This window comes from Brachyhypopomus gauderio, chromosome 11 (assembly GCF_052324685.1).
Source record: "Brachyhypopomus gauderio isolate BG-103 chromosome 11, BGAUD_0.2, whole genome shotgun sequence".
NCBI lineage: Eukaryota > Metazoa > Chordata > Actinopteri > Gymnotiformes > Hypopomidae > Brachyhypopomus > Brachyhypopomus gauderio.
This window is the reverse complement of record NC_135221.1, coordinates 3,180,827-3,197,456: the sequence shown is the minus strand read 5'-3', so window position 1 is coordinate 3,197,456 and position 16,630 is coordinate 3,180,827. Positions and strand designations below refer to the sequence as shown.

At 45.3% G+C, this 16,630-nt stretch overlaps 1 long non-coding RNA gene across 1 annotated transcript in view; it reads right to left on the bottom strand.

The window, feature by feature from the left end:
• Positions 1-2,770: 2,770 nt before the first annotated feature.
• The window catches only part of LOC143527692 (uncharacterized), a 68,083-nt gene continuing 54,223 nt past the window's right edge, over positions 2,771-16,630 (bottom strand). The window contains exon 3 of the long non-coding RNA XR_013134232.1: positions 2,771-4,310. This is a non-coding gene — a long non-coding RNA (uncharacterized LOC143527692). The remainder of the gene's footprint in view (positions 4,311-16,630) is intronic.

The window sequence follows — 16,630 nt, the reverse complement described above, 5'->3', positions numbered from 1 at the left end:
CCTCATCACTCCATGACAGTGCCAGCGTTATAAAATATATGTTTTTTGTAGAATCAGGTTTACCTAAAATACTAAATAAATGACTCTGTAAAGCCCCCATTAGTCATTTGCGCACAGATCGTGAACAGAAAAAAATAGTTACAAATCAGACAACTGCTGGTGTTTGTACTGGAATTACGTAAAGTCCACATTCTGACAGCCTCCTTCCTAACCAGTAATTACTCTTTTAAAATTTCATCTAAATCTGCCAGGTATTCACATGTATGCGTTTTTCTTCCCTTTTCCTTTGACCCAGTGTATAAAGAATGAAAACATAACTTACGTATTATTCAAACTGACGCGAAATATTGATGGAGTTGAAGTCAAATAAATAAAATAACAGAATCTATTTCCTGAGAGGTGCTTTCTACACACAGACAGGCAGACTGATGCCGAAACACGAACATGGTGCCGGTGATGAAAAAACAAATGAAAATAATGTCACAAAAATATTGAAAAAGGGCACGAGGAGTGTGCGGCAGATGAATCTACATTTTCATGTCAGATTGCCTCTAGTGGCCCTCGACGGGCACCGTAGTCGGAGACCGACGTCTCCTGCAGTCTCCCGTCTGAATAACTCTCTGCTGTTTCACAGCCCCGGGGCTGTGTGTTTCATGGACTCACACAGCCTTCTGTAAATCCCACCAATTTCATTGGCCCAAAATGTTTTGTAAAATCCCCTGGCCCACCTACAAAAGGCAGTTCTTCAACACAAAACGGCCAGTCTATTGATTTGGTGTCTGGGCCATCATTTCTCCAGTATTATAGTCCAGCATTTGTTACTCTAATTTAAATAGGACACTGTATTTTGCAGAGTGAACGCTTAATACCTCTGTAAGTGTTTATTATAGAAGTTTTATTCTCGGGGCAAGACTTGTATATAGCAGGTGTATTAATCAAATGTGCTGCATTTTGTCACGACAACATCACTCCGTTGAAGTTGTGAAGAATGTTTGCAATATACATCAGCGCATATGACATAACTTTGATTATTGCAGAATACAAACATTATCTTTACAGGAGATGCCACAAAATTAATTCACATAAAAGCAGGTTCATCTCAACCCACCATGACCAAAGAGAAGGTCAGATCTCATAGTCTAGGGTCAGAATCATAGTCTAGGGTCAGAATCATAGTCTAGGGTCAGGATGTCTAGGGTCAGGAAGTCTAGGATCAGGAAATCTAGCGACAGGAAGCCTCGGGTCAGGAAGCCTCGGGTCAGGAAGTCTAGGGTCAAGAAGACAGTCCTGGGTGTGTCCTCTGGTAAACGACTGTGCTGTTCATGTCTCCCAGAAGAACTGCTGCTTTAGATCGTAAACACTCCCATTTCTCCCACTCACTCCTCACGATGGAGACTCTAAACCAAAGTGCTGTGCAAAAGGGCACACCTCTCGCTGTGTGGGCGTGTAAGAACCACCAATCACGATGTATATGGCTGAAAACACCCAACACCTTCCTGAAAACACCCACCAATGACACGTTGTTCATGAAACCACCCACCAATGAGACGTTCATGAAAACACCCACCAATGAGACGTTGTTCATGAAAACACCCACCAATGAGACGTTGTTCATGAAAACACCCACCAATGAGACGTTCATGAAAACACCCACCAATGAGCTGCTGGTCTGACAGTATTTTCATATTTCACATGCTGATGAACTTCTCTCTATATAGATCATGCATACACACACAGAGACCAGGAAACCAGGAATAATTAATTTTATATAATTTATTATATAATGAGTTTATGACAAGTGCAAGTTTAGACAAAGCGATGTTGGTTAAACTTTATGCATTCATTGTGTCAAACTTAAAAAATGCCCATTTGAAGGCACATCAGTATATTCCTCCCACACCTAGGAGAAGCTACACTACTACACTACTGAATAAATAGTAACTGTGTGATATAGCAATGAGTCTTTAAGACTGTGACTAATTAGTGTAAACAAGACATATATGTCACTGTTGGTGGTGGGTAAACTTGTTTAAATGTTCAGTGTATAATAAAAACTGCTCATTTGAAGGCATGTAAATATAATTTTCTTGCTCCTCTGCTTGACAAATGTTTTTTGTAATTTGAAATAAGCACAGTCACCTCTGAATCCAGTCACGCTGGCAACAAACTGGCCACGCCTACATCATTAGCGTGCATGAAATAACTGGCCACATCTACATCGTTAGTGCGCAGGACACACTGGCCACGCCCACATCGTTAGCGCAGAGGACACGCTGGCCACGCCTACATCGTTAGTGTGCAGGACACACTGGCCACGCCTACATCGTTAGTGTGCAGGACATTTGCATCTTTAATCCAAACATATCTATTCCACAAACTGTCATTACTTAATCCTTCTGTTGCAGATTAATGTTGACTTCACCTGTTCATGAATTTTAACCCTTGAGTTTGTTGTCGCTTTTGAGTTCAATAATCCCCATGATCCTCTTCTGCTTTGGGGGTTTAATAATGGCTCTGAGCTGGATCACATTGGGGTGGAATGATATAGCAGGTAGAAATAAGAAACCTGTCCTGCTCCCCTGAGTCAGAGTGAACTGAACAGGTGGAGACTTTTTGCCCAATGTTGTTTTTAAAAATAAACTAAAATTGACTACTAGCTCCGCCTACCTTCCTCCATGACTGAGGACAATGTGCTTTTCAGGTGGGTAGGTAGGAATATACTTTATTGATCCCAAAGGAAATTTAGCAAACTGTAAATTCAGTAAACTGTAGAGGTACCTTTACTGTCCACAACTCACTGGGGATTTGCCTCTGATGGTGAATACTAAGTGATGATCATGTTGTTTTGTTTGTTTGTTTGTTGGTATGTTAACATCTGACTGCTCAGAGACTTCTTGTCTGTCAGGTCCTATAGCCACTTTACCTCATGGGTGTGTGCTTTTTAACTATCTACACACCAGGTGATCTGATCACAGCTGGTGCGTCTGATTTCTAATGATTATCAGACTCAAGGTGGACTGCTTTAGTGACAGTGGCACTCGATGTTGAGAGACTGTCGTGACAAAATCCAGTCCAGATGCACCCAGTGTCACCTCCAGGCCTGTCAGGTCTGTTACAACTCACAGCGATCCATCAACTCATCCACAACACAAGACACACAGAGACCTGCAAGGCTTTGATACATGTGCCTCTTTATACTGAATATTGAGATAAATATCTCTGAGCTGAGAGGCTCCTCACCACACCCACCACGTTGAATAAAGAGTAGGTGAGCAGAAGCAATAATGTACGAATATCCAAGCCAGAGAATGTCCAGCAGGCCATGGGGCTTTTCAGGGGACGGAGGTCACTGGCTAGCCAACACTGCACTGGAAAAGCCCCCATGCTAAACCTCGTGTTTATAATCATGCTAACTGTAACAAAGGCTGTGGGCTACTCGGCCTTGAACTATAACAGGTGATAAACATCTGACCACCAAAGGGCCACCTCTGTGATACCACAGCAAGACGACCCTGTATACCTTCACACAGACCCATCTGCTTATTACCCAGGTGCAAAGTTTTGATACAGTGTAATAACTTTTGAGGGGTCTTTGTATTTCTTCTTCATTGTCCCTCCTCCCCACCATTATCATAATGCTCAGATACTTCCCTAGTGAGTGGGGTGGAGAACATGGTGGTGTGAACCATCGTGCTCCACGTCACACCCAGAGTACAGACCATCCAGCACCATCGACAGCTGGACGCTGCTGTGGCCCAGCATGAGGTGATCATGAGGCTCCGGTGATGTGGTCTGATGACCAGAGCACTCTTCCCCTCTCACGTTAAGGATGATGGATCCTGATGTTCGGGTTCTGATGGCAGTGAGATAATCAACACAGTTTGGTGCAGGCACGCTACAAATCACACACGTTTTATAGCAAAATCATTCACTTTAGTGGCTAAACTTGAAAACGGCACCGAAGAGGTAAATGCGTTAGCACATATAAATCACATCCCAGTAAACGCAGGTTCCTGAGTGTCTGTACGACTGTGACGCCATCTGCAGCGCCGGTCTACAGACTAACGGGCCGATGCTCCCAACGAAAACGAAGACGGGCCGCGGGTTACTGTACGCAGGAAGTGGAGATGCAGGCTCAGTCTTTCGGCTCAGTCTTTCCTCCTGTGATGGTGAGAGGGTTCAGAGGTCACTGACCGACGGGTTCCGGAGCGGCCGTCCCACCGCGGTGACCGCTGCACACACCTAAATCCAGAACGCTTGCGTCTCTGGCGCGGTTTCAGTAAACAAGACGTCGATTGCTATTTCAGGCGCTGAAACGCCTCAGACAATGGAGGGAAAAAAAGAGGAGAAAAACAGAAACATCATTAGCATTAAATCACAATTAGCATGCAAAGACAAGTAGGGGGAAGGAAGCACTCCAGCACGATTCCCCCTTCCTGCCCCGCCACTGAGAACTGTTCTCAGATCAGCTCTTAAGAACACTTCACCTTGACACCTGCACGATTGTTTCCTCTGGATTAATGAAGATACACATTAACGCAGCGAACAGAGCGACTCTGCTCGTGTCCTGACTGCTTCCTTTTAAGATGATGCGGCTTTAATGTCTGCACTGTTCCCACTGTTCATCACATCTTCTCCTGTCTGCCTTGACCTCTCTGCTAAACTACCAGCGTGGGTTCATCTTTCATTCTGGGCTAGCTTAATTTACAGATTAAAGCCATTATATATATATATATGCCTTAGGCAAGGATCTTGAGTGATAAAAATAAGAGAGTCACACTGACTCTGATGTCCGGGGTCACCAAGGTCCTCGTCAGATGCTGGGGGGGTGCAGGCATTGGATCATATTGGAGACACTCACGAACAAGAATGGAGAACAGAGGACTGTCGGATCACCACTACTGCAGCAAGGTCAGCGTGAGAGTGTATGTGCAGAAGACGTGTGAACTCTACACGAGAGACGCTGACCTGAGAATGAGAATAATGGTTCGACTGGACAGACAAGCGAGTCATGGCGGACCACCAAGAACCTGCGAGACTGCTAGAAGACATGAACGCACCTCCACAAACAAATAAATCAGCTGATATATGCCACAGCGACAGTGATCCTCGAGATGCTCGGTTATAAAATCAGCAAGGAGTCTAAAGTCACATGTCCTCCATAGAGAAGGAGACCAGGGAGACATGTCCTCCATAGAGAAGAAGAATCCAAGATAAGAGCAACATGGAAAGACGTTAGCCAGCTAAGCGTTAGCTTGCTAGGCGTTAGCCAGCTAGACGTTAGCCAGCTAACAGAGCTGCAGAAAGCTGTGACCAATGAGGCACCCAAGAAGTACAACAAGTTGTCCATACCTGGTTGTAACGACTAACAGCTTTGGCTGCCCACCTGAAGAGGGAAACAAGAGAAGTAGAAGCCAAGAGAATAAACCGATTGTTCTCCCATGAACCATCCCAATATGAGTACACCAAGCACTAGCTAAATAACTAAATAACTAAATAACTAATAATAAAAGCTACTGGTCAATAACACAGTCACCTTAGATCGTAGGTTCACACAGACCAACCTGTGCACCACCTGGATTGACTACAAGAAAGCCTATGATTCAATGCTCCACACATGGATATTGGAATGAATGAATGAATGTTTCAATTTGTATAGCACCTTATCAGGACACCCAAGGCGCTTTACAATTGTTAACACAGCTACGTTACAGACAACCAATCACACACCAGCGGCAGCTAATTGCGCACAGCGTACTCTCTACCGGGATCCACAGCCCCCTGGGGGACTGAATGGGGTGCAGGGAGGGGGGAGAGGACAGACCCTAGTGGCAGAGCACCATCCACCACTGGGCATACAAACACATTCATGCACACACACTCAGACAACAACTTGAGATACCTTGAGATACCAAGTACACCGGCGACTGGAAATCATGAAGACAACACCAGGAGAGCAATCATAACCAAATACCTGATAACCACATAACCTGGCCAAAGGAGGAGATAGAAGCCACTGATATCAAGACGATGAGAGTCACCACAATGCACTGAGGGTTTCATCCCAAACCCAGCACTCTGTAGCTGTACAGTAGCCTAAACGTAAGGAGGGGGCACAGCCCTATTGAGCTACAGAGACAGTATACAGTATGAAACAACCAAGAGACAGAAATACACCAGAAATATAGTACAAACTCACTAGGTGCTTAGAGAGAGAGAGAGAGAGAGAGAGAGAGAGAGAGAGAGAGATATTAAAAATTGTAGTAAAGTACACAAAGTTTCCAGAGAAACAGGGTGTTTTGGACAGAGGTCCTTCATCAGCTGTGCAAGCAAATTGCTTCTAATTATCTATCTAAGAACCAGTTTATATATGAAAATGTAGAAGTTTAGATCATCACATTCACTCATGGGATTCTCCAGTTCTCTTACTTTGAATTTTTAATTTCATTGCTGCCATAGAAACAACTGGCTATGCAAACATATGTGCTGTAGATAGATAGATAGATAGATAGATAGATAGATAGATAGACAGATAGATAGATAGATAGATAGATAGATAGATAGATAGATAGATAGATAGATAGATAGATAGATAGATAGATAGGCATTTATTCATACACAAACATAACTTTGAAACACGTTTGTGTGTGAGGGAGTAATTGCTGCTGTTAATTAACAGTTAATAATAATTAATAGTGTCTCCTTGTGACACTGTGTCTTGTCTGGTGGAGTCTGTGTCTTGGCCATGTCTACATTACAGTCGTTTGCATGCAGGCACATCTTGTTATTTTTTTGTTGTAGTTGCAAGAGGAGATAAAGACAGAAACAGACAGAAATAGATGTACTGGATGGAAAGACTCTATACATAACACTTTGTCGTAAAAGACTGAGACAACAGGGTGTGAATTCAGGGGAATTCTGGCAGTCTGAAAATGTATCTGCGCTTTGGGACTGTGTATCGTTTAAATTAACAGAAGATAACACTTTCCATTACATAGCCACATAACTCAAACTGTTGATTTACCAGATAATAAACAGTAAGATTGTTTCATAGTGCAGTACACACTGCATTTATGTGTTGTGCATTCATACTGAGCACTGCATCTTATGATGGGACAGGGTATCAGTGCACTGTTACACATCACTGCTTAGTAAACTATATCCTAATTAATAATGTACTAATACAATAACTGCATTGTAGTGTTTAGTGTTATCAAACTAAATCAAGATAAATAAGTAATAATCACACCCAGTAGTCCTTTACATCACATCAGCAACTGCAAACTTTACCCTTGTAAAATGTTTACTGAAATGCATGAAACATAAATAAATAAATCCCCAACCCTGAACGTTTCATAAATGCTGATGTTCATTCTGGGCAGAAACAGAGGAACGCAGTGCACCCCTGGGAAGATGGGGGAGTCTGAACGGGTCGGCACCGCTCCGATACGCCCGCGGGGTTCTCCGCTCCTCTGCCGGGGTCAGAGGTCAATCGGAATAATACACCAGCAGCAGCCCACAAGCCTCCATTACCGAGACTAATGGGAAGTGGAGAACCACCCACGCCACATGCAGCCCGGGCCCAGCTCACGTCCCATCATGCTTTGCGGCAAGCCAGAGCCCCATCCGAGCCAATCGTAGCCCTTAGACACATCCACAAAGCCTGCATGTTTGTATCTGTCAGCCGACGGATGCATTATAGATTCAGCGTGTGAGCCCATGGAGGTGTTATATAAGGCAGCAACAGAGAGAAGCTCCAGAGGTCACGACCTCTGCTCTGAAACAACTCCAGCATTTTGGAATGACGTCTCCCTGGTTATTGCTATGCCCAACTGTTTCTCATCTCGATCGATGAGACGATCCAACCATATGGGCATGAGAGAAATAAAAATGGCCTTGCAGCAGTTTTTCCTAACGTCTAGACTCCTGCATTTTTTACATGCCTGCAAAATCACCTGCTTTCTTGCTACCCTCTTTTATTCCGGGGTGTCCTGGACACATTTCTGAGCAGGTTGTTGACAGCTATAATCCGAGCCCCGTGTCTGCTCTGGTGTAGTCTGGGTGCTGGGCTAAAAACACACTCAGCACATTCTCTCTGCCTATCCGGTAACCCCACGTGACAAGAAGCTTGGTTCTACTCAGCTGCTGGAGTGTCACAACGCGTTACCATGCAGGAGATCCGGCGCCTGCTCCACCTTTTACAGAGCGCCCGGAAAAAATACAAAAGAAAACTGAGCAGGTTTGTGAGGTCCATGTGCAGCACCGGTGTAGCTGTGAGCTAAACAGCCTCTCCCCGCTCTCATCTACACACTAAGGAGCCAAAGGAGCTGGTGGGAACTTGCCTCTCTCTCTGAACAGGTGTGTCATGTTTCCAGTGACCTTTTCCATCATTACGTTGCTTATGTATATTACCGGTTCATGGGTTGTGATCATGTGAGAGCTTTCAGTTGGATTTAAGCCAGATGTAAATGAGACCCTTGATCCTACACAAACACACACTGTGGGTGGCTCGTTCTGCAAGCCAGAGGTGCGAAGCAACACAATCTCTTCATTCATTTATCTCAGAAAACAAGGTAGACTGTTAGTTTGCTGGTGTTTGGCAGGAGGGCATCTTGGTCTCTCCTCCCCCACCGTTTCAGTCCTCAACATTTTCATTCACACTGCTATGATTGGCACTTCTAAACACTTAAGACAGTCCTGTGTTTCCAGTGAAAAATATCTCTCAACACCTGTAGTTTTCAATTATGCTAAAAAGAGCCCCGCTATTCTAATCTGTAATTGGAACACATTTGGGGTGCGTGTTGGAACATATCTCCACCCCCCACAGGGTGAAAATCTGAGGCAGAGTAAAGTTAGCAGACAATCTGGTGCTTTCTATGCTAACGTTCCTTTGACACTTCATCATATACCATTTCCCTCAACTGACTGTAAACCTATAAGTTAACAAGAGACTTTCAACTGGCAAAAGATACTTAAAGTAAATTTGGAATATCATCTGGCATTGTCACAAAAAAACAAAACAAAACAACCCAAGCCGTTTTGATGAGTGTTATAGACACACGGGGTGAAACTGGATCCTCTATAAGACGCGTCAGATGCACCAAGCAATTGAAATGTGGCTTTTCCTGCACGTTTCTGCTTGTGCTACAACATTATGTCTTTAGTAACGCCACCTGCTTGAATTCATCAGCAGACATTATCTTGCTATGATGAAACACAAAGTCATTCATTCTACCTTTAAAGACGTGGACTGAAATCCAAAAAGCTCACAGGGCTTTTCCATCAAGAAAAGCCTCATTTTCAATAGTAAATGCCCATAATGTTCATAAAGCTCCCTTGGTAAGACAAGCAGCTTTGCAACTCTCGTATATAAAGCTCGATTATCTCATGTAGACCTCCACACAGACGTCAGCTTGCAGCCCTCCTGAGCCACATCTCAGCACCTCCCTGAATCCTCTTACCCAGATGGTGGATTTCATGTTGGCTTATCTTTTACATGCGTTCCTCTTATCCCTGCAGAGATGAACCAGTATGATGACCTCTGGCACTTGAAAACACCCTTTAGAAATATTGCTGGCTTTCATAAATCATCACTTATATAATGCACATTAGATTAGAGTAATTTCATTTGCCATGCCTTGCAAATGGACCTTTAAAAAAACAAAACAAACAACAACAACAAAAAAAAAAATCTGTAAATGTAGCTTTAAAAGGCAACCATTAGTTTTCTGTCTGTGTTGTGACACAGAAGGTATAGCGTTCCAGGAAGGCTTTCTGTTTCTCATTAGAGGACTCGTGAAATCCGCTTGTCTCATCTTACATATCTGCCATTAAAGAACCGCTCGAGTGGCAGTGTAGTCTGGGGAGAGAACAAACTGCTTTTATTTCTATGAGGCGACACTTTGCATCACTTCTGGTGTTACCGAGGACATGTCACCGTGAGAAGTGTCACCGTGAGAACTGCTCTTACAGCGGTCGGTATGGAGGGTTTGCAGGACAGTTCAGATGCAGTAAGACAAGCTCTGGAAACTCTAACGTTTCGCCGTTCTTGGGGATTGAATTTCTTTTGTTCCAGCACTTTGCTGCAATTGGCAGTTTTCTCTTTTAGCTTCTTCCGCTGTTCTAGAGGCAGAACTTGAATGTTTGGTGGGGGGGGCACAGAGAGGGAAGCAAGAGGAATGTGACAGACAGCAAAACCCGGAGATAGAGAGACAGAGAGAGAAAGAGAGATAGACAGAGAGAGAGAGAGAGAGAGAGCGACAGACAGAGGGAGAGAGAGAGAGGACTCCGGCTTCCGTCCTCTTTGTAATGGACTCCCGGTCTGTCAGCTGGGCATGACCCAGGCAGCACATCACTGCCTGTCAGTGATTGGGGAAGATAGATCCAGTATTCAGCTCCTGCCTTTATCTGCTTCGGTTTGTCCTTTTCCATGCTAAAACAACAAAAAAAAGAACAAAACCCCTCCAGAACCTGGCATGTCTCTTCTGTCCTTCCCTAACAAAAGGAAGAGAAAAGAAAGCCAGACAGCCATTCAAAAGTTGTGCTCAAAAGTAAGAACATGGCATTCACCAGTAATTATGTGTCTGAACAGATGTTTTCAGACCTTTTCCCTCCTGGCCTTGAGTTAGAGAGGCACGTGTTGAAGCCAAAGTGTCTCTTCTCTTCTTCTCTTGCAGTTTTGATCATTATCACCACGATCACGACAATTGTCCGGAGTTGGGCTAAACGTTGCCGCGGAGTTGGACTGAACCTGTAGCTGTAGTTGAAGTTGTTGCTTCTCTGTCTTGCTTTGCAACCGTCTTAATAACACGGTCTCAGTGCGGCGGAGACTCGGGAGTGAGGCGAGACACCTCTCTGTGAGGCTCTGTGCACTTTGCTGTGGTTTTCGAGTCATTATGGTTTATTGATCCTGTAGAGGGAAATGCAAACCCATTTGTGGGATGGTTGCTGCACTGGTTTCTCTGGTTATCTGGCACCATTTTCAGCTTTAGCTGATGATTTTAATGGCTGGTCTGGGAACAGAGAGGTTGTGACTGCACAGAGCTGGAAGTGAGAAGCTGAACCATAACACACCTGCCGGAGCCGATTTTATATTTTTATTTTTTCATCCCAGATATGATTTTTGCTTGGGGCTTCTCTCTATCTGCAGGGCACAATTATCTTTTATACTAAAGGCTAAAGGCCTAAAAGGAGATGTTTGACTGCCAGGTTGACCCAGAGTCCAGCCTGAAATGGCTACAAGGTTGCAGTAAAATTACACATTTATCCAGTGACATTTAAAAGAAGAGGAGGTGGTGTTATTAAGAAGGTGAAGACAGGTGAGGTCTGCGTTCCATCAATGAACCTGTCTGCTTCACTTACACCTCGGCGGAGCCACTAGAAAGGTTTCCTGGATCAATGTTTACAGGGAAACCGTGCAGGAAGTGAGGAAGCAGGTTGAGCGTGGAGTGGGACGACTTCACCTCCTCACTTACTGTAAAAATGGATTTCAAAGTGAGCGAGAGAGGCAGAGACGGGGGAGGCAGAGACGGGGGAGGCCTGTAATGGTACCCAGCGGGGTGGAGTCCGAACGCTGTGGTCTCTCCCTCCGTGGGGTCTGGCCGCGGGGCCGAGCTGCTTAGGGACGCGTTCTGCTTTGCGTTCTCTCCCCCTGCGTCATTAAAGCTGCGTTTATTTCTTCATATGGTGTAATGTGTAGCCCCCCCCCTCTCCCCACCCCCCCTCCTTTTTCAATTTCGCTCAAATTTAGATTTGCACATCAAGGCAGCCTTGACAGGTTTGGAATCAAAGGGGGAGCCTGTGGCTTTGAACCCCCTGATGAAGAGATGAAAAGAAGCAGGTTGCACCAACTCCATCCTCACTGCTACAACTCATGGCCGGCCACCCTTTCTTGGATGAAAGCCAACCATCTCTCTTTCTCTCACTCTCTCTCTCTCTCTCTCTCTTTCTCTCACTCTCACTCCTTCTCTGTTGGAGTTTCTCTTTCCCTCACCCAGTCTCCTTCTCTCTCTCCCTCACTCTCCCTCCCTCCCTCCCTCCCTCCCTCTCCATCTCTCTCTCTCTCTCTCTCTCTCTCTCTCTCTCTCTCTCTCTCTCTCTCTCTCTCTCTCCTCTCTCTACATAGTGGAGTTTGTTCATAAATACCATTAGGGTTCATCTTCTCAGTGCACCTTTGTGCACTTTTGTTCATTTCACAGAACTGAATAATTTTTTCTTTGGATCTTTCTCACGTTGTCCAGCTGCCTGCACCACGCCCTTCTGAAATGTACCTTGTACCCCTGGCCCAATATACCCTACACCCCTGCCCTAATATACCCCACACCCCTGGCCCAATATACCCCACACCCTTGGCCCAATATACCCCACACCCTTGGCCCAATATACCCCACAACCCTGGCCCAATATACCCCACACCCCTGCCCTAATATACCCCACACCCCGGCCCAATATACCCCACACCCCTTGCCCAATATACCCCACACCCCTGTACCAATATACCCCACACCCCTGCCACAATATACCCCACACCCCTGCCACAATATACCCCACACCCCTGCACCAATATACCCCACACCCCTGTACCAATATACCCCACACCCCTGCCACAATATAACCCACACCCCTGTACCAATATACCCCACACCCATGCCCAATATACCCCACACCCATGCCCAATATACCCCACACCCCTGCACCTTACAGAACCCCACACCCCTGCCCTAATATACCCCACACCCATGCCCAATATACCCCACACCCATGCCCAATATACCCCACACCCCTGCACCTTACAGAACCCCACACCCCTGCACCAATATACCCCACACCCCTGCCCTAATATACCCCACACCCCTGCACCTTACAGAACCCCAGACCCCTGGCCTGGTATTCTTGCGACGGTTTGCTGGCTCTCGAGGTCTGCACAGTGTAAATGTCCTGGTCCTGTAATCTCAGGACAGCAGTGTGGCCCGAGGCCCAGATGTGATGGGGCTCAGCGCACCGCTGACCTCCCAGACTGAGTGTTCAATTAGGCCGCGGTAATAAAACTGCAGGCAGAAGCTATTACAGCTATTGTGTATACAAGTGCCTGAGTCATAGATCAATACAAAATGAACACATCTAATTAAAGATTTTAATTGATGTCTAAGGGGAGATGAATTCTTGTTAAGACATATTTGCTAGTTATATATTGTGCCATTTTAAGACATATTTTACTGTGTGTGAGTGCACGATGACCTTTTAACCTCTGCTGTGTGAATTTGCAGGGATTTGTTGAACATACATATCTCACCCACCAGGTGCTCTTTTACTGGGTGGGGGTGGGTGGGAGTGTTTTTATGTGTATTCATGTGTGTGTGTGTGTGTGTGTGTGTGTGTGTGTGTGTGTGTGTGTACAAACTAACAGATCTCTTACATGCAGGAGAAAGTGCCAGTGCCGTTAGGCATGTCGCCGTGGAAACCTCCTGAGGATGCAGAATTCAGTCTCTCGATTCCTTGAGATGGATGAGTGAGGGATGTATCACTCTTTCATAAGGAAAGAGGGCAGATCCACCAGCTGCTGTTGTTCTGGGCGGCCCACCCCCTCCACACCACACGGACCCCCCCCCCCTCACCGGACACTGCTCATTATTTCGGTCTCTCTTTGACTAAGGCCAGTTCTACTACATCAGTGGTGCTACTTCTGAGTCTCGTGTGGCTCACACAAGCCCAGTGTGGATCTGTGGGCTCGTATCCAGGTCAAAACGGCGCTGCCCTAGAACTGGGACCACGCGCCGCTCGAAGAGCCTGTTCACATCCACGTCCTTGTTTATCTTTTCTCACAAATTCATCACAATTGACTTCAACCTCCTTGAGGCAGAGACCCCGTCTACGCCAAAGTTTCTCTGATGATCGTGTGTAGGAAGACTGCTAAGAGAACATTTTCTTCTGCAAAGATGAGTTTTCAACAGAAAAAAAAAGAAATATCTTCCTGAGCTAATCTATCATCCTACAGATATATATTTTTTTATGATTAGAATGTGCGATGCCTGTTAGTTAACCCGATCACTCAAGTGCCATTTTCAGCCCATTTTTGAGCGTCTTTTACTAGTTCACTTTAACACTAGTTATCTCAAGTTGTACATATAGGAAAATGATCATACAGGACTCAAACTGAAGTAGACAGTTGGACCTACATATTGATTCACTTCAGGCTTATATTTCCATAATTTTGGTTTCATTTGAGCCTCTATTACAGATGTCCAAATGTTAATATTCTATTCTAGAATTTTTATATTCTAGAATTAATATTCTAGAATATAAAATATAATTCACTAGGGTCTTGTCAGACAACATAGAAAAAACAACATAGAAAAAAATTGAGCAACTCCATGCAAGTATTGAAAAGTTATACAGCACTGTTCCAAGGAATGTCCAGTGCGCCACACCCATGTCCAAATATGACACACCCTGGACACACCCTTAGCCAACTAAGCTAACATGCTAACTAATTCCTTACACGATACGGAGTACTACAGTACTTAAATGCTCTAATATTGTTTATAATCTAATGTTTAGTATTAGATTATATATTTAGTATGAATTCTCGTATGCACAATTGTTCATTTGTACTCACAAACACGAAAGGTGTCCTCCGTAGCTGTTGTTCAGGCTTACTTCCGGGTCACAGCCGTACCCAAACAACTGGACATAAACAACGTAAGCCTTTTCTTTTCTGTGATGTTCAAAAGTATACGCGATCAAAATATCAACTAACAAAATAATCCACGACTGCTTCAGTTTCGCCCAACAGAGTAATTTGTGTGTGCTCTGGGGAGCTTAGCTTAGCTTAGCTTAGCCTGATAGGTTAGCAAGACTACAAACCAAATGGCTAACTGTGTTCCAGACGTCCATGTTCAAAGAAACATTCGCCATCATGGGAAGTGAGGTGTTGATCTTTTCAGCTCCAAGTGAACTATTGGTTAAAAACAGCTATCAATCGCTTCGAAGTGATGGATGACCCCCCCTCCCCCCCCTTTCACATCTCGCCAGGCATAGGTGCGAAAAGCTGTCATTCAAAGTCACTACCCCCTCCAGACCAATAAAAACGACGCATTTTAAAGTAGAACCGCTGCAGCTTTGTAATAAGAGGACAAATCAGGTTTCAAAACGCTTCGGTGACGCTCAGAGGGGCAGATTTGTCGGAGCGTCGCATCCAGGAAGTGGATTACGCACAATGTTGCAACGAAGTGAGCAAGCAAATAAAGGTATTTACCAACATTTACCATTTACCAACAAAATAAAACCTATTTTAAGGTTTTAAATTGAAGCCTCGTTAGTAAACTGTTTTTAGGTGACAAAACATGAAGTCATCTCGCATCATAAATATGTTTTATAAACGAATATGTTGGGGGGGGGGGGCGCTTTCATCACCAACTTCAAAGCCAGATATCTCGCAATCGGCTGCATATAGACGTCTAAAACCTGGTAGGCATGTAGATGGGATAGGAAATTTTTTATTTATCGCTTTTGTTTGGAGATCCATCAATGTTTAATACATTTAATAACGTGATTTATGAGCTGGGCCCGCCGGCGGGCCCACTAGGGGGCGCTTCTGCAGAATAGCTAACAGCTGTTGCTATCGTCACAGCTACATAAACCCATTTAAACATCACCACCTTCTCATCAGGACTTCTAAAGAAAGGTAGAAATCGCACTTTCTTCCTCTCTCTCTCTCTTCCTCTCCTCTCCTCTCTTCTCCTCTCTCTCCCCTCCTCTCCTCTCTCCTACTCTCCTCTCCTCTCTTCTTCTCTCTTTCCCTTCCTCTCCTCTCTCTCCCTCTCCTCTCCTCTCCTCTCCTCTCCTCTCCCCTCCTCTCCTCTCTCCTACTCTCCTCTCCTCTCTTCTTCTCTCTTTCCCTTCCTCTCCTCTCTCTCCCTCTCCTCTCTTCTCCTCTCCTCTCTCCTCCTCTCCTCTCCCCTCCTCTCTCCTCCTCTCCTCTCCCCTCCTCTCTCCTCCTCTCTTCTCCTCTCCTCTCTCCTCCTCTCTTCTCCTCTCCCCTCCTCTCTCCTCCTCTCTTCTCCTCTCTCCTCCTCTCCTCTCCTCTCCTCTCCCCTCCTCTCTCCTCCTCTCTTCTCCTCTCCTCTCCTCTCCTCTCTCCTCCTCTCCTCTCCTCTCCTCTCATCTGCTGTGCTACTACCGCACGTTCTAGCAGCATTCTTCGTCTTCCTTCGTCTTCCTCTCTCCCCACTTCCTGACAGGTCAGGCTCAGACCTCCGAGCAGGCCGAGGCCGGATGCAGGAGGCTGGAGGCCTTCCAGGGAAGCAGGGGCCGAGGGCAGGAGCGGGGTCCCTGGAAGGATCACTCTCAGCGGGATTAGAGGGGCAGGCCCAGCTTGCTGCCCCACTGTGGACGGGCTCTTTCATCAAAGGCGAGGTCTTCCACTGAGCCCCCCCGTCCTTGCAGGAATTCACTCATAAAAGAATAAAGGACTCTAGACAGGCAGGGGGTCCTGTATGTGACTGTACAGAATGAAGTCTAATACACACACACACAGACACACACACACACACACACACACAAATTGAGTTCTGAGGCCACAGCATATAAGAGATAAATGATTCTGATGAAAAAAATCCTAAACACATAATTT